The following is a 19,426-nucleotide window of genomic DNA, read 5'->3' on the forward strand; positions in this document are numbered from 1 at the left end:
CTAAATGAAATTAGAACAGAAAGTCCTTATTCTCTGCATCTTGACCATTGTGGGTTTCTCTGTTAACCACCATCTACCACAAAAAGAAGCCTCTTTGATGAGGGTTGCTGATGCCCTGATTTATGGGTATGACAATAAGTCTTTAGGAGTCTGTTTAATGCTATTTCTATTTAGTAATAGGTTCTTTCCTAGAGCCTATGACCTCTAGCTACAGGTTCTTAGCCTTATAACTGTCCTAGGTATAGATTTCAACTTATGGATTAGACCTTAAATCCAATTATTCCTATGACATTCAAATCACTGAGAGCAGTTTTGACTGCCATATGGAAGTGGGTGGAAATGGGTGTCCAGTTCCCACTTCTCTGCATTGACAGAAGAAACATAAGATGTAATGACTTGTCACTGCCTGCTGTATGGTAGCCCCTCAAAAAAGTCTGTAGCGTGTTTTAAATGTAATGTGGGGGGAGGGGTGCTCAGACCCCCTGCAGACATTTACAGGAATCCAAGCATTCCAATGCAGAACCCAGAAAATATTTTCCCACGGAAACACTGTGTTCTGCCGAACTGTTACAGTCATTAAGATTCTAAGGGTTCCACACTTTAGCTTAACCCTACTAGTTAAATGGCCTCTCCTGGCCTAACCTGGCAAAACTAACCACCATGAAGAACATCGGCACAAGAGGGAAATGTGAGTTCTAAACAAGCCTCTTAGAAAGTGGTTTTAGAATGCAATCCACTCTCAAACTTGGTGTTTCCTAGATGTTTGTGCTATAGGGGACAACGAAAATTTACCAGGGCAAAATCCTCACTCAGGAAAGAGACCAAGATGGTCAAGACACTCAGGCCAAGGGTAGGAAGAAAGGGATGTCGTAAAGAGAACTAACAATGTAGAATTGACCTTTAGGAAGTCATCATCCACACCTTAGCATGGAGAGGCTGAGAGGAGCCTTCCAAAGAGCTTCTGACCAAGGAAACACCACATCCTAAAAGAAATACCAAAGGGCTGGGGGCAAAAACTTTTTAACTAGAAACTTAAGAGTGGGCCCTGTGTCTGCAGAGTGGTTTTAATCATGGCTTCAACCAAATATTGAGCAAAACTATTCAGGAAGAAAGAATGCATCTGTGCTGAAAATGTACAAAATTTTCTTCCTACCATTTCTAAAATGTACTAGTTTGGTTTTGGTCACTCTGACAGGATACTTGAAGCAAAGAGTGAGGAAAGATTTGCCTCTGTTTATGGTTTCCCCAGTTTTAGGCTAGAGTCACCTGACTTACTGCTCCTAGGCTCCTAAGATACTGTAAGATACAGTGTCAAGGCCAGGAGAGTGTGTGACAATGGAAGTTCACCTCAAAGCAGACAGGAAGTAGAGAAAAGGAGACAGTAAGGAATCTCCCAAGGATCCACTTCCAGTGACTCTCTTCACCTGAACGTCAAAAGGTTTTTATATCTCCACAAGCAGCGTCTCCACCTGAGCCTTTGGGTGGGGCCTTCATATCCAAATAGCCACACTAAACAATCCAGGATAACAACTATTTGCACACCGTGTACGTTGTACTTAGTGTTAAAAGTGATTTAAGGATAATTTAGTACACAGGAGGCCACGTGTCTGTCATTTGCAAATACTTCACTGTCTGAGGATTCAGTTAGGCAGGAGGGTCCTGAAACCCGTTCCTCACAGGTACCAATGGACAACTGTCCTTCTGGAATGCAAGGAGTAAAAGAGGAGCTGCATCTGAAATTTAAAAATGCAATGGAATTGCAGGGGGAAAAAAGGCACAAAGACCAAGTGCCTCCAAAAGAGAGGCTCGGGGCTTGTTCTGTGGAAGTGTTCATTATGGATTCTCAACAGCATGATTAACCAAAGCTAAGCTGAGAGGTTCTCGTGAGACGCCCCAGATACTTCTAGATGAAACTTATGACTTTGGGGTGTCTGGTGGTCTGAGTGAGGATGGCCCCCATAGACTCATATATTTGAATACTTAGTCCCAAGTTGATGGAACTGTTTGGGAAGGATTAGGAGGTGTGGCCTTGTCAGAGAAGAGGGGAGGGGAGCTCCGCGGTTCCAAATGCCCAAACCATTCCCAGTTAACTCTGATAGCTCTCTCTGCCTTGTGATTGTGTCTCAAGATGTAAGCTCTCAGCTACCGCCCCAATGCCATGCCTGCCTGCCTGCCTGCCTGTCGCCATGCTCCCTGCTATGACGGCCACATACTCTAACCCTCTGGAACTGTGACCCCTAAATATACTTTTTATTTCATAAGTTGCCTTGGTCACAGTGTCTCATCACAGCAATAGAAAAGTAACTAAGAGAGTGAAATTTAACATGAAGTTACTTTTTTGGGCTCACCAAGAAGCAGTGAGCACGAAAGGTTGGGGAAGGGCAGGGGCAGTGCATGACATAGAGGCCAAGGGGAGGGCAGCTGGCTTCCATGGAGCAGTCTGTGTATACTGGATTAGTGAGTGAATGAGATTCAGGCCCACCTGGACAGGGATGACCCCTTCTCAGCCTCACTGGGTTGACACTCAGCCATTCCATCCCTTTCCCATGACTAGGGCTACCCGTGAGCACTAAAAGGTCACTGGAATCTTCCATGATGTTGGAAACCGAGTTCATAAACAAGAAGTCTCAAAGACATATCCTGGCTCCCCTCCACTCACTGCTGATGGTGGTCATCCTTGCCTTCCACTCATTAAATGGCTGTCACCGTGAGCAGTCCTCACCATTCAGATCAAGTCTGGCCCCCATTCTGCTCTCTGTAGCAGAATGACCTAACTCTGGTTTTTCATCCAGGAAACTCATTTCTCCTAAAGCTCTCTTCTGGCAGAACCTTAAGAAGCAACATAGTCTTCACGATGGCCTGTGTGGGCAGAGGTATGTGCTGAGAGGAATCCTGAGGCGAGTCTCGTCTCCTTTCTCTTTAGGCAAACAGGGTCAAGGCAGAGACCAAGTCAGTAGACTGTAATGCAGAAGACCAATAAGTACTGAAAGATGCACTCCAGACCTATGAAGGGACAGTGTGTGGAACAGTGAGCCAGCCTACCTTGCAGGGCCTGTCAACGCTTCTGAAGGAGGTGAGATTCAAAGTCGAGCTGCAAAGACTTTCCCAGCAGTGGTGGAGAGAGAGGTGGGTCCTGAGTAGAAAGAGTATAGGACATGGAATGAGGATCTCTGCTTGCTTCTTGCTTCTGTCTTTTTTTCTGGTTTTTGTTTTGTTTTGTTTTGTTTTGTTGTTTGTTTGTTTGTTTTGGGGGGGTTGTTTTGTCTTGTTTTTGTTTTTGGTCTTGTTTTGGTTTTAGTACCAGGGCCTTCTAGGTGTTGGACAAGCTCTCTCCGTGATCTGTGTTCTAGCCCCGGATTTTTTAAAGAGGGTTTCACTTACTAGCTCTGAAGTAATACAGAAGCTCAAGCTAGTCTTGAACTTAAGGCTCTTGGGTAGCTGGGACTCAGAGCTGTGCCAAGAGGTTCAGCTTCAGTTCTTGTCGTTTTCCACTGACAAGTAATAATTGTATATATCTGTGGGCTACAAAGCAACGGTTCATTGTTGTTTCCATTTTTGAGACACAGTCTTGTTATATGGCCCAGGCTGGTCTTGAACTTGTGATCCTCTTGCCTCTGCTCCTAAACTCTGAGATTATAGACCTGCATCGTCATGTCAGGCCAAGGTAATGTTTTGATATGTATTTGTAGTGTATATTGATTAAATCAGGCTAATTAACATGTTAATCACCTCTTATATTTTATTTTATATAGTAAAAATTCTCAAAATCTACACTGTCATCTGTTTTGAAATGTACAATGAATTATTTATTGCAAGAGTCACCAATCTGTAGAGTCATCACTTTCATACTGAACAGTTGGGCCTTTAACCAAGTGTCCCTTCCCCCAGCTACTGTCTAACCACCAGTCTACTCCAAGCCTATGGGAAGGAAGTTGGGTATCATTTCTTTCCCCATGCTAGCTTAGTTCACGTAACACAGTGTACACCAGGCTCATCCATGCTATCATAGTTTGCGTTATTGCACCCCTGTTTTGAGACTGTGCGCTGGATGTGTATCGCAATTTCTCTGTTCATTAACGTGATTTGTACTTCCTGGCTACTGTGGAATGTATGGAAATGAGCATGAGTGCACTGTCTTGTGTGAAGCTGGCCGTAGCAAGGGCTGTTTGGGCAGAGCTAGTGGATCACGGAGCCACACTCTCCCTGTGACTCGGATGCAGCATGTTTCACCATTCCAGTAAGTCTCTTTGTGCCCCTGACGATTGATCTCCTAAGGCTGGTGATGGTAGTACCACGTGAGGCTCGAGAGAGTGGTAGCACAGTCCCTCATCAGCACCATCACCATCTAAAATTACAGCAGCTGCTACTGTGAGCCGTACTCCTCTGGGAGCACCTCGCCTATGCATATGTCCATCTATTGGATCCTTGTATCAGCCTTATCGGATAGGTATAGTTTTTAGTGTTCTGTTTTATAGATTTAAACCAGGGCATCAAAAGAGGTTAAAGATGGAAGCAAAGACAGAAGAGATTTGCTGATCAAAAAATACAGGTAAATTAAAAGCTAAGCAAGTAATTCCATCAAGAGAAAGGAGGACTGGTGTGTGTGTGTGGTGTGGGGTGTGTGTGTGTGTGTGTGTGTGTATGTGTATGTGCGTGCGTGTGGTGTGTGAAAGGGGGCAACTGTGAAATGAGGAGAAGTAACTTTTTAGATAGTTTTCTGTTAGCTCTCTTAACTACCCAAGTTGTTGTGGGTAAATTTAAGTTGGTGCTGAGAATCTAGTCATGTGTTAAGTTACAAATGATTGGTTGCTCAGCTATTGGATGGATCACAGGGCCCCCAATGGAGGAGCTAGAGAAAGTATCCAAGGAGCTAAAGAGATCTGCAACCCTGTAGGTGCAACAACATTATGAACTAACCAGTACCCCGGAGCTCTTGACTCTAGCTGCATATGTATCAAAAGATGGCCTAGTCGGCCATCACTGGAAAGAGAGGCCCATTGGACACGCAAATTTTATATGCCCCAGTACAGGGGAACGCCAGGGTCAAAAAGAGGGAATGGGTGGGTAGGGGAGTTGGGGGAGGGTATGGGGGACTTTTGGGATAGCATTGGAAATGTAATTGAGGAAAATACATAATAAATCCACAAAAAAAATGCATATTCACATGAGACCATAAAAAAAAAAGATTGGTTGCTAGGGGGCAACCTCTAGTTACAAGAGGGCTACCACAGGGAGTCATCCACAGTCATAAACCTTCCCAGAAAGAGAGGAGAAATCCCAAGGCTAGAACTGACTGCATTCTTGCAAACAGTTTCCACACAGCATTCTTTGTCTGGAAGGTAAAGACTAAGAAATGTGTGTCCTCAGTGTAAACTTCACTGTCCACCAAAAGCAATCACACAGGCTCTGAGACATTCTGCACTCTCTTGGCCTAACTGCAACCATCACACTCTTAGAGGCACAGGGAAGTTAACTGACTTGTCCAGGCTCCTAGAGCTGGTCTAAAGAGAGAGCTGAAGTTGATTTCAGGCAATCTGGCTACATGCTTTATTTCTTCAATGGAAAGGCACAAGAGTCAGTCTGGGAAGCAGGCATTTTGACCCGTGCCTGGAATGCCAGCGGCTGAGGCAACAAGACTGCAGTGAGTTCTAGATCAGTCTGAGCTTCCCCAGCAAGTACCAGGCTATCCAGAGCTACATAGAAAGGCCTAGTCTGAAGAATAAGAGTCAACCCAGAGCTGTAACTTGCTGGATTGAACATACTGCTACAAAGTTGTAAGAACAGGGCTGAGCACAGCTTTGCAGGTGTGGTTTTTCCCTCCAAGGGTACTGCATGCCAGGATGTCTTTTGCACTCCTTTTAACTCAGCCTAAGACTATATCACTTGCTTTAATTTTAATTTTTAAATATAATTTTTAAATCATATTTATTTATTGGGGGGAAGGGGCTCTCATCACAGCAGCACATTGTAGAGGTCAAAGGACAACTTCAAGTTGGTCCTCTCCTTCTACCCTGTGAATCTCAGGGACCAAGCTCAGGTCATCAGGCTTGGCTACAATCGCCTTAAACCACCAAGCCATCTCGTTGGCCCACCACCACTTTTTGGGAAGCTGTCTCACACTGTTTCAAATGAAGCAGACACTCCTCCATAAGGCATTTTGACATGAGCCCCTCCTAAGTGAGGTTTCTCTTATTCTTTTTGCATGCAACTGATTAGTTAATCCTAAGTATTCCAAATCTTAGCACACACTTGTCCCTACAATAATTTGGGGACCTCACATATTACCTACTTTACTCTTCCCAGAGTAATGATCATATGTCAACAACAGCTGGCAGTTTCTGAAACACCAGCTTTGTACCCAGCACCTGACAAGTGCTTCCCACGAAAACCTTGGTCATTTGGTCTTTACACAAAGTCAGATCTTTCTGTCTTCTCTTAATAGACTAGGAAACAGAGGCTAGTGTGATTAAGGGAACTGTTTTAAGCTATTTAGGGAGTTAGAAATATGGCTCAGTGGCCACCATGAGTCTGTACAGACTTCAGTTTAGATGCCCAGAAAAAGCTCGGCGTGGTGGCCCACATCTGTAACCCAGCGCGGGGGACAGAAGCATGCAGAACTCGGGGGCTTGCTGGATGGCTAACTGAGGCAGGTTCAATGAGAGACTACCTTGAAACAATAAAGTGGAAAAACAATGAGGAAGAGAGAGGAAAGAGAAAGGGGGAGCGAGGGAGGGAAGAAGGAAGGGGGAAGAAGATGGAGAGAGGGAGAGCATCAGGTTGGGAAATGACAGACCCAAGGCTCACATCTAGAACTCTCACCGGACTCTGTGGTCCATATTCCTTCCCAACCTCCTCTTCCCATCATCTGTGAATTCGTCACTACCCAAGTCAATCATAAAAAAATGTCAAACAGATTCAAGGACAGTGCTCAAAGGTGAATTTCAAACCTCCCGCTGTATATTTGCTGGTTAATCACAGTCAGGGGTGAGGCATTTTTCACAGAATGTTGGACTTGTTGCCCACACTCAGATACCCAAGCCAGTGCAAGCCAGAAGGGCCATGGTTCTCATTCCATACCTGCACACATCACACTCTGGGTAGCAATGAGAAGCCGCCCGAGGAGTTTTGCATCTATACCTGTTTTGTCATTGTTCAACTCATCCCCGTGCACATCCTGAGACCTTTGACCCCTAGTTATAGAACATGCATTGCAAATGTTCTTCCCTAACTCTGGGATTTTGTTCTCTGGGTGGTGTAAGAATTGAACCCAGTGCCTCAGATACACTAGGCAGGCAGGCACTCTGCCGCTGAGCTAGCCCCAGCCCTCCTCACAGAACACATGAAACTCACTCATCCTCCATGTAACTATCCCCCAATAACTCAGTTGTGTAGGGCATCCCCAAAAGTGTGAGGCTTCTGAACTGCCAACTCCCCAACACTGTGAAGGTCAGCCCGCTCCTCCCACACCTCTCAGCAGTAACCCATTCTTGGTTTATTTTCTATGGCTGCGATAAAGCCGCCATGACCAAGAGCAGCCTAGAGAAGAAAGGGTTAATTTGGCTTACCATGACCTGATCGCTGAGGAAAGCCAAGGAAGGGATCTGGAGGCAGAAACTGAAGCGGGGACCTGAGAAACTGCCTTGTTCCCCACACCTTGCTCAGCTGGCTCTTTTCTGTAACAGAGGATCGCCTCTCCAGCTTGTCACGTGGCTTGTCCACATCTTCACAGATCAGGAAACAGAAAGCTCCTGTAGGAAATAGAGGCCCAAGGCCCGACCTGAATCCTTCTAAGGATTTCTTAACCTTCGAAAACAGCGCCACCTACTGGGAACGAAGGTTCAAGCACATGAACCACGAAGGACACCAAACTTCACACCCTGAAGTCTCCTTCACATCCCTCATCCAGTCAGAGGCAGAATGAGTAACAGAAGTGACTCCAGTGCATCCAAATGTGCCTCAGGCAACCAAGCCTATAGTCCAAGGTGAAGATACGGTGGGGCTGAAATCAAAGAACTTAAATGATTTAACTAAGGGTTAAATTAACTTAAAGTAAAATCATATGTTGTAAAGAACTGGTGTCAGATTGGTCCCTTCAACATTCCAGCATGGATAGGGGAGGCTCCTGAGGCGTCCACCCACTCCCACCCCACCCCGCCAAGGAGCTAGCGGCAGTTAACAGTTGCTGGGGTGAGGGTGCCTTTTCTTCAGTGGTGTAGCCACTGGTAAGTTGCCCCTGCTTTAATTAAATGACCCACCCCATAGCCACACTCACACAAGCAGCCCTTGTGGGAGGAAAAAGGCATGGGAAGAAGAAAGTCAGTACAAGAGTGAGGGAGAACAGTAATAGGGTAAGACTATGACCGCAATATGTTGTACACTCGTGTGAAAGTGTAAAAATAAATGTATTTGGCTTAACTGACACATTAAAAAGAGCTTATTTCAAATGCCTTCTGTAACATCGAACCGAAACCAATACAATATTCTCTCCGGTTTGAAGGAGACCTTCTAACACTAAGCATTTATAGTCAGATAAGGACTGCTGAGATGATGTACAAACAGGACAAACTGGAAAAGCTGCTCTTTGCAGGACAACAAAGGAGGGCACTCTGCAGGAACCGGTTCTCGTTTTCATGGGAAGTATTGTGTTTACATTGCCCTCGTTTTTCTACACGTTAACTTGCATCTCCGTAGTGCAGTATTTTTCTGCTTCAGAGTCAAGTGGCAACGATCCTGGTTCTAGATAAGAAGACAAAGAGTTAATCAAAGACCTCTAAATAGTGACAGGAAAGATAGTCACGGTCTGGGCTCTGTCTATAGACAGCCTTCGACCTCAGCTTAGCCGCATATGTCACCTTAAGCAATTTGGTGCCTCAGTTTTCTTATCTGTAAGCTGGGCATAACTATAAACACTCTACACAGCTGAGTTTTTAAAAAAAAAAGCATCAGCGACTCCATAAAACCCCAGCTATTGTTATGACACCTCTCTGCAGCCCGAGACTATGAAAACATGCTTCCGTTTATTTTTAAAGTTGATGACCGTCTCTTGATGACCATAAATTCAACAAGATGGATGTTAGCTTTCTCCATGTTTCTCATTGCCTCTCCTAGAGTAGACATGGCCTCATTGTCAGTCAGGTGTAGACCAGCATTTACCCTCGTGGCTTCCGGTAGAGGAAGAGGTGATATCAGCGTCAAGTCCAAGATGTTCTTGATTGTGGAGTCCTCAAAGGAAGTTGGGAATAGCTTAATCCACCACAATTCTATCCCACCTCTGTGTCTGGACGGCTCTGATGGAAGTCCAATGCTTCTGGCTCTGGCCTTGCCTCTGAATGCACTAGCAACGCTGTCACTGCCCAGCCTTCTGTATTTTGTCTCCACTCAAACACAATTTTGGATTTACTGACAAGTATGGGGGTGGGGAGGTATTCCTACCACATTCTCTTTCTGGGTTCTTCCATACTAAAAAACATAACTAACCAAAGAAAAATTAGTTTCAAAAAACATGTACCACACAGACTCCAGGAGAATTGAGTAGTGAAAAACCCTGTGTCTGAGCCAGATTTGGGGATGCACATCAGGAAACGGGAGCAGGAAGATCACAAGTTCAAAGCCAGCTAAGCTACATAGCAAGACCTCATCACAAAAAACTAAAAGGAGGGCTGGTGAGATGGCTCAGTGGGTAAGAGCACCCGACTGCTCTTCCGAAGGTCCGGAGTTCAAATCCCAGCAACCACATGGTGGCTCACAACCATCCATAACGAGATCCGACTCCCTCTTCTGGAGTGTCTGAAGACACCTTCATTGTACTTACATATAATAAATAAATAAATAAATAAATAAATAAATAAATAAATAAATAAATAAATGGAACTGGTTGTGGTGGCACATACCTTTGATCCCAGCACTTGAGAGGCAGGGGCAGCTGGATCTCTGTGAGTTTGAGGTCAGCCTGGTCTACAGAATGAGTTCCAGGTCAGCCAAAGCTACATTCACAGAGAAACCCTATTTAAAAAAAAAATAATAAAATAAATAAATAAATAGAAGAAAAGAAAAAGGAAAAACAACATGAACCCACAAGAGTCAAGAGTTTACATTGCATCTTAACAACAAAAATAAAACCTATCAATTTGGAGGAACGTAGCAAGCAAAGGAGAAGGTTCTAGAATTTCAAGGGCAGCTGACTGTGGAAAAGCATCGAGGAAAGAGCAGAGTGTACGTCAGCAGGGCCTGGTGCTGTCCTACCTAGACTGGTAACGACCAGTGTAGATCAGGTCCCAGTGAGAACCTTCCTGCCCTTCCTCACAGAGCGCGGAGGGAGAAGAGTCTCCTGTGCCTGTTTTGTCAACTCAAAATGCCCTCTGTCAGAGTGAAGTGCTATGGGGTGGCATTTCCTAAGCCCTTCAGGGACAGCAGTATAAAACCTGGAACAAAACCTGGACTCATTACCAAGATGACAGGAAGAACGGAACCACAATGTTATAAAGATATTTGCTATGGAATGAATGAATGAATGAATGAATGAATGAATGAATTCTCATAAGCATCTTTATTTTATGTGTCCTTTTTAGGTTGTACATGTTTTCTACTGAAGTATGTATACTGTTAGGCCTGAGAGGAAAGTAGTTTTCATATCAGGTTAATAAAAAAACGTGTTGAGACTGTCACGGAGGTGTGCCAGCTTCTTAGGTGCAGGAGACCCGAGTGTGTCTGTAGACAGACCCTGTCTGCTGAGCTCACCTCCTTGTCTCTTAGTTTCCAACACCTTTTGCTTTGTGGAACTGTTCTTCTTTTGGGACAAAGTCTCAGTCGCCAAGCGTCCTCAGACTCACTACCTGAGCACGGAAGAATGGATGATTTTGTTCTCCTGATCCTCTTGTCTTGACCGCCAATGAGCTGGGATAACAGATGACCGTTAGGAAATTTGTTTTGCTTTGCTTTGGTTTTTTGAGACAAGGTTTCTCTGTGTAGCCCTGGCTGTCCTAGAACTCAGTCTGTAGAGCAGTCTGGCCTCGAACTAACAGAGATCTGCCTGCCTCTGCCTCTTGAGTACTGGGATTAAAGGTGTATGCCACTACTGCCCTGCCCATTAGGGAGAAAACTCATTCCTCATACTTCTTTAATAGCCTCTCAACTGACCAAACTCCTGCACACTGTGTTCATTTGCTGGTGGGAGTTTACTTTGGGACATCAAGAGTCAGAATTTCCCATGTTCAAGTCATTTGTTCGCCTTGTCTGGGCCTATTAGCCTAAGAGCTAAAAGACCAGTCCCCATCCCCCAATTTAATGGGAAGAGTCTTAATTCCCCTCCCACCATTTCCAGTTTCTTCATCTATACTTAACCAGCTGTGCTCAGAGTGTTGAGATCATAAGAATATATGAATACAAATGTCTATGTCAGTTAAGAATCTGGATGGAAACTAAAACCACATATAACTATTTCTTATTTCATACACAAGGGGAGTTTGATGCATAGAGTAGTAGCAAGCTGTGTCTAAAATTAAATTTTGTGGCTTTTACTACAGCTGGGGTAGTAAAGTCTTATTTATAAGCTTTTCTACTAGTCCCACCTGAAAATGGTGTTTTGGGGTCATTGGAAAGATATTGTGATTTGACACGAAGCCAGAAGGACCACGATTTGGATCTCACTCAACTGAGCAGAACCCTAATCCCTCTAAGTCTATCACCTCCTCTGGGAAGCAGGAATCCTGGCACCTGCCCTCAGCACGGTTAGGGCAGCGGTAGGTGGCACATAGGTTCCATCTGCTAGAGGCTCCAGAGAGGAAACGGGGGAAGGGGAATATAGGAGCAATCAGTTGAAGTGAATGAGGGCTAAAGGCATCAGCTTCATGACAAGTGAAATAGGAGCCCAGAATCCATAGGGAAGGGTTGGCAGGTCTGGAGAGGGAAAGCAGGCAGAGCTACGGGGTGACGCAGCCTGTTAATTCTGCTCATGCTCATGTCTCAGAAAACCATCTTGGTGCTCTCAACTCAGTAACAGACATTTTAGAGAAGCAAGCGGGAGAGAGGAGGAAGGAGGGTAGAAGCTGTAACAGGAGCAGCACAGAGAAGACAACTGGAAAAACCTGCTCTCCTTGGCAATTGATCAGCATGCATGAGTCACCATCAGTGACTCCGCCCCTTTTAAGAGACCCTGCTGAGCCGGTGGCTTGGCAGCCCCAGATATCCTAAGAACCACACCCTCCAGGAACCCAGAATAAGTGTCCTGGGACTGTAGAGTGAACCCTGGCCAGCTCACTTCCTCTAGACCTTGGGGGGAATAGCTTCCTTTCAGAACGGTACAGTATTCAGCCAGGTGGAAACCTGGTTGGAACCAGAATCTACAGGAAAAAAAAAAAAGATCTGACACAGGATCTAAGCAGTATGCCTGACACTGCAAATACAGACCAGGCAGATATGCAACCAGCATTTATGCCTGGACTCCTGAAGGAGCCATTCGGAGGTGACCAGCATCTGTAATCTGGTTCATGGAAGTCCACCCAGTGCTGGGACCAATAAATGGGACCCAAACTCTCAAAAGTCCACTCAAGGGTGAAAACAGCATTTGTAACCCAACCCATGAAGAACTGTCCACAGGTAAGACAAGCAGTTGTGACCTAATGTCACAAAAGACTACCCCGGGTGTTGGACAGGTATCTGGAAGCCCAGGAGGAAATATCAAGAGAGTGAAGACCGGAACCACCAAACAGACAACAAGAGTACCCTAAACACCAGGCTAGCAAAGAAGATGACAGCTCAACCCTTATAGTTTAATCCCTCCTGAATATTTCAAGTACTTCCACTGAAATATTAACAGTGATTTTGAAAGAAAACAATAATTTGACCAACGATTTCATATAAGTCCTAACGCAAAAAATACAAGAACTATGGACAAGCAAGGCATCATGACTCTCCAAAATGTATTCATTCCCCAATAATGGCGTCTGATGAGAAGGAGTTAGATGAAATCCCAGAGAAAGAACTCAATAAGCGTAAGTACAGTCAAAGAAATCAAAAAGGACGTACACTCCTGAGCTAACTCCAAAACACAAGCACTTGCACGGACTGAGAAATTCAGGCCAGTCCATTAGGGTAAACGCTAATAAAGAAGAATAACGAAAAGAAGCATCTTAAATAAAAGAGAGGGAATTTTCAGCCAATCCAATAAAAACCTCTGTAGAAAGATGCATCAGTAGGAAAGCTGGGAAGGGAAGATGCAAAACTAAGCCCCGAACACAACAAGGAAACGTTAGGGAGTTCACTCAATGGCAAAGCAAAAATAAAATATGAACACAGCGGATGAGATCAATAGGACACTATTGATCATACATCTATGAATCATCAGCATAGAAAAAGGAATTTCATGCTAAAAGAATAGAATTAAAAGTAAGATCATAATAAAAAAAAAGAAAGAGATGTCTAACTGGATACAAATATTTTAAAAGCTAAGCAGACAAGCCCATAAAAGAAATCACCCAAGCCGGGTGGTGGTGGCGCACACCGTTAATCCCAGCACTTGGGAGGCAGAGGCAGGTGGATTTCTGAGTTCAAGGCCAGCCTGGTCTACAGAGTGAGTTCCAGGACAGCCAGGGCAACACAGAGAAGCCCTGTCTGAAAAAACAACAACAACAACAACAACAACAAAATCATCCATGTCGTAATTTAGTAAACGAAATATACAGAAAGTATATTGAGATGTGAAGAGAGAAACCCCAAGTCACAAAGACAGTTTCATTAGAATGACGTCAGATTTCTCAATAGCAACTTTACAAGCCAGGAGACCTTAGAACTATGTGCTTAAAACTCTGACAGACAGCAACTGTTATCCCAGTAAAACTATCTGTCATAATTAAAAGAGAAAGAAAAAGTTTCATGATTAAAAACAGACTAAAGAAATGCATGATCTCAAACGCACAGAGATCTGCCTGCCTCTGCTCCCAGAGCGCTGGGGTTAAAGGTGTGTGCCGCCACTGCCCAACAGAAAAGGCACTTTAAGCAAGCGTAACTGGGAAGAGAGTAGGTTTTCCTGTTCTAACATCTGGCAGGATAGAGTTCAAATCAACACTAGACAAAGGAGGCCATCGAAAACACTGGCCGCACAAGCCAAATGATCTGAATCTAATTTTTAGAACTCATAAAAAGCCTGATGTCATGGGGCACATCTGTAATCCTAGCTCTCCTACATCGAGATAGAAGACGGGGACATGAGAATCACCCAGAGCATCATAGACCAGCTACTGGAACTTTCCAGAGTGGCAGAAATATCGAAAGAGCGCCCCCCCTCTTGGTAGGGGGAGAGGACTAAAAGAAAGGACCAACTCTTGAGAGTTGTTCTCTGCCCCACCCCCATGTGTGCACTGGGGCAAGATCCTATCCCTATCACAGGGAAACACAATCAAATATAATTAATAGTCATTAAAGTCACATGCTGGATAAAGAAACAACCCAGCAAGAAGGAAATCAACTTTAAATATGTATGCACTAACCATCGGTGCACCCAATTTCATAAAAACAAGTCCTAAAAGATGTAAAGACACATTAATTCCCACACAACAATAATGGGTAACTTCAGTACACAGATCAATGGACAGAGCTTACCAGTTATACTTACAGGTTATACTGAATAATACTAAATAAGAAACCTGAGTTCAAGGACATTCTTTCCTGCTTTTGTGTCACTTTTTCTAGGCTCGACCATACATTAGAGCACAAAGCAAGTCTTAACAAATATGGGAAAGTTGAAATAATCCATCGTATTTTATGTGGCCACAATGAAATAAAACTAGAAATTAACCACAAGCAAGACCATGGGACCTAGACAATATACAGAAATTAAGCAATGGCACTTCTGAATGACAAATGGGTCTCCAAGGAACTCAAGAGTGAAGTAAAAAGATTCCTATCATTGAATGAACATGGGAACACAACATACTCAAATCTATATACATGTGCTTATACTAAAATATGGAACACCCCTGCCCTACAGATTTCAAATAACACACGTGGGGGCCTTAGAAAAACAAGAATGAGTCAAATCCTAAGTATGTAGATGGAAAGAAGTCAGGAATTAACAAACTATAAACTAGCAACAAAAACTTGATACAAAGAATCAATGAAACAGAGTTGGTGATTTGAAAAGATAGAAAAGATTGGAGAGAAAGAGACAGACAAAGACAGACAGAGAACTCAAAGTGATAAAAAATAGAGATGAAAGGAAAACATTACAACAGATAGCAAAGAAAAGCAAAATCTCATTGGGAGAATATAATTAAAAAACAAAACTGGAAATTCTAAAAGATATGGATGAATTTCTAAACTTATATGGCATATCAAAATTAAATCAATATGAGATAAACTACCAAAGCAGATTTTATGCTTGGCAGTGATGTTGCACACCTTTAATCCCAGCACTTGGGAGGCAGAGGCAAGCAGATTTCTAAGTTTGAGACCAGCCTGGTCTACAGAGTGAGTTCCAGGACAGCCAGATAGCCAGGGCTACACAGAGAAACCCTGTCTCGAAATCCCCCCCCCCCAAAAGCAGATTTTATAACAAGAAATGAGACTGAGAATTTTCAATAATGAAATTGAAAAACAAAACAAAAACCTTTTAACTAAAAACAACAACCTGAGACCAGATGGACTCACTACTGAGTTTCAACAGAACCTTAAAGAACTAACACCAAGCTCCTCAAACTAGTTTATAACATAGAGAAGGAAAGGATGCTATCAAATTCTTTTTATGAAGCCAGTGTTGTCCTTGTACAAACTGATGACATCAGTGTTCCAAGGTGTGGTGAGGAAGAGGACAGCCCAGGCATCTGGAAGGGTCTAGAGCAGGGAGAGAAAGTAGACTGAGAGCAGCCAGCAGACTGGACAGGGCCATGAGAGGTTAGAGAGGGGGAAAGAGGGAAAGGAAGAGAAAAAGAACGCAGGAAAGGAGACCAAGAGAGAGGGAACCAGAAGACAACAGAAGAAGAGCACATGGCCAAAACAGCAGAGTTGTATGGGAATGGGAAGCCGAGGGAGGGAAGCCCATGAGCTGGAGAAGTTAGAATAGAGAGAGGGTCAGGGTGAGAAGAGCAGAGAAGAGCCACAGGCACTGTGTGAGCCTGAGGACCACCACGTGCTTTGGTGTGTCCATAGGCACCAGAGAGAGCCATTTGTCCAGTTTCTTTTGGACTTGACAGTCCTTCTACCAAACCCACAAAAGGCACAACAGCAACTAAAGACAATTGTAGACCAATCTCTCTGTCAAACTTAGAAGTAAAAAAAACTCAGTAAAATATTTGCAAACAAAATTTTTAAAAGAAAACCGTTCACGTGATCAAGTTGGCCTTATTCCAGAGATGTAGGGATAACAACATATGTAAATCAATAGGTGTGATACATCACAAACGTGGACTCAAGAGCAGGAATTACATGATATTCTCAATAGATACAGAGGGGTGTTTAAAAAGACCTGACATCCCTTCATGATAAATCCTCCAGAGTAGAAATAGAGGGAACACATCCATCCCAACATCACTAAGGCTCCGGATGTCATGTGGATAGCCAACACTATACCAAATGAGAAAACATTAAAAGTGTTTCCACTAAGATCAGTAATAACATGTGGGTGTCCACTTTCTCCTCTTATTTAACATTGTGCTTAAAGACTTAGCTATAAGAGAAGGAAATGTAATCAATACAAACAGAAAAGCAAGAAGTCAGGGTGTCCTCATTTGCAGATTTAGATTTTAGACCTAAGACCCTAGAGATTCCATCAAGAAACTTCAGCCGGGCAGTGGTGGCACACACCTGTAATCCCAGCACTTGGTAGGCAGAGGCAGGCGGATTTCTGAGTTCGAGGCCAGCCTGGTCTACAGACTGAGTTCCAGGACAGCCAGGACTGCAGAGAGAAACCCTCTCTCAAAAAAAGAAACTTTTAGATTGCATAACCATTTACAGTCAAGTGACAGGATATGAAATTATCACTCATAAATCAGTAGCCTTCCTGTACACCAATAAAAATGCTGGGAAGTCAGGAAAAATAACTCCATTAAAAATTACCGGGCCAGAGAGATGGCTCAGGGGTTAAGAGCACTGACTGCTCTTCTAGAGGTTCTGAGTTCAATTCCCAGCAACCACATGGTGGCTCACAACACAACCATCTGTAATGAGATCTGATGCCCCCTTCTGGTGTGTCTGAAGACAGCTACAGTGTACTCGCATACATAAAATAAATAAATAAAGTCTTAAAAATTACTACTACTACTACTAGTAATAATAATAACAATAATAATAGTAATAATAATCCTAACCAAGAAAGTGAAAGACCCCAACAATTAAAGCTTTAAAACATCCAAAAAATAAATTGAAAAGGATACTAGGAGATAGAAAGGGCCCCATACTAGAAAATTTATTGTGAAAATGGCTACTATTGCCATTAAAAACTTCTAAATTAATATGTTCTCCATCAAAATCCCAGTATGATTCTCACAAATAGAAAAAAAAAAAGAATCTTAAGATGCACATAGAAGTACAGAGACACCCAGATAGCTAAAGAAGCCCTAATCAAAAGAACTTTGAGGCCAGGCGTGGTGGTATATGCCTTTAATCCCAGCATTTGGGAGGCAGAGGCAGGCGAATTTCTGAGTTCGAGGCCAGCCTGGTCTACAGAGTGAGTTCCAGGACAGCCAGTGCTACACAGAGAAACCCTGTCTCTAAAAAAACCAAAAACCAAAAACCAAAAACCAAAAACCAAAAACCAAAAACCAAAAACCAAAAAAAAAAAAAAAAAGGGGACCTTGGAGGCATCAGTATGACTGATTTCAGGTTATCCTGTAGAATCATAGTACCAAAACAACAAAATACTAACACAGAACCGATATGCAAATCAATCAAATGGAGTAGGAGATACAGGTATAGGTCCACCCAGCTACCGACATCTGATGTTTTACAAAGATGCCAAAAATACACATCGGAGAAAAGATAACATCTTCAACAAATAGTGCCAGGGAAACTGGCTTTTCCACGTGTGGAAGAATGAAACTGGATCTTTATCTCGTTCTGTGAAAACCTCAGCTCCAAATGAATCCAAGTTGCTAATGTGAGTCATGAAACTGTTAGAAGAGAAACCAGGAAAAACATCCTGGCCTTTCAGAACAGAACTCCAGTTGCTTGGAAAACAATGTCAGCTACTGACAGATAGGACATCATGAAATGACGAAGCTTCTACACAGTAAAGAAACAGTTCATTGATGGGGCAGATGGCACACAGAATGAGAGAAAATCTTTGTCAGCAATACAGATGATTGGTTGTGTGTGTGTGTGTGTGTGTGTGTATAACAAGAAATTATATACCACAATAAGTGGACCAACCAAATTAATAACTTTCAAAAGATGAAATAAAGTGGCCAGTAAACATATAAATTACTCCTCACTCCAGTCAGAATGATAGCCATTAAGAAAACAAATGGAAAATAAAAATAAACAAAATCTCCCAATATTTTTTTAAAGAAAAGAAAACATAACAGATACTGGCTAGTATGTGAAGAAAGGGGAGTTCGTATGCCCTGCTGATAGGAATATTAGATTAGTCCCCCACTGTGAGAATCAGCATGAAGGCTCCCAGTCAGTATGGAAGAACTCATGGAGGTTTCTCCAAAAGCTAAAGTAGACCGACTGGGTGACTCAGCCGTCGCCACTCTTGGCATTTACTCAAATGACTCTCAAAGTCAACACATCACATAATCACTTGCCCTTTGATGCCTATTAGGGCACTGCTCACAGTCCTAAAGATGGAACCGACCTAAGGTGTGCACCAACAGAGGAATGGACAGATAGATAAACGCGGTAGGTACAGACAGCAGAATTTTTTTTTTCAACCATAACGATGTCCATGTGACATGAAAGTAGAAGTAAAACCATCCAGAGGAACAAAAGGGACTAACGGGAGGGGGAAGAACGCTAGACAGAAAGGACAGTCACACCATACTGCACGAGCTTTTACGAAAATGTGCGCAAGTAACAGTGGACCGTGAATAAGGAATAGGAGCAATGGACACTTTTTATGTACCTGCCACGGATTGGCTGGTCGGGAAAACACAGATAAAATGCAAAGCAGGGAGCCATCAAGACTGCTCCACCTGTTTGTGCCCGGTGGCAGTGAAAGTGTTTGGAGAAGGATATCTAAGTGCTTTTCGAGTCAAATTACTTGAGCAAAGGGCAGCCTCTCCTTCAGTTAAAGAGCTGGAGGCGGAGCTTAATGAGGAAGTGGCTTCCTTTCTTAAGCCTCAGATGTGGACCCAAACCTGAGAAGCCTGTGCCTGGGAGCTTCCAGCCACTGAGCTGTGTCGTGAGAAGCCAAGCCCTGTGGAAGGTTTCCTCTCAGTTGCACATTCAGAGACAGTGGTGTACAAATAGCCACCTGAGACCTGACCTGAAGCCA

The 19,426-nt window shown here is 43.5% G+C and overlaps 1 protein-coding gene across 2 annotated transcripts in view; it reads left to right on the plus strand.

Moving 5' to 3' along the window:
- The first annotated feature begins 583 nt into the window (after positions 1-583).
- Bcl2l14 (BCL2 like 14) overlaps positions 584-19,426 on the plus strand; it is a 42,434-nt gene continuing 23,591 nt past the window's right edge. The window contains exons 1-2 of one of the 2 annotated variants that reach the window (XM_021165041.1): positions 584-688; positions 2,924-3,126. The gene's annotated coding sequence lies outside the window, so the exon portion shown is untranslated. The remainder of the gene's footprint in view (positions 689-2,923; positions 3,127-19,426) is intronic. The other variant, XM_021165040.1, reaches the window with a different exon arrangement.

This window comes from Mus caroli, chromosome 6 (genome assembly GCF_900094665.2).
Source record: "Mus caroli chromosome 6, CAROLI_EIJ_v1.1, whole genome shotgun sequence".
NCBI classification, from domain to species: domain Eukaryota; kingdom Metazoa; phylum Chordata; class Mammalia; order Rodentia; family Muridae; genus Mus; species Mus caroli.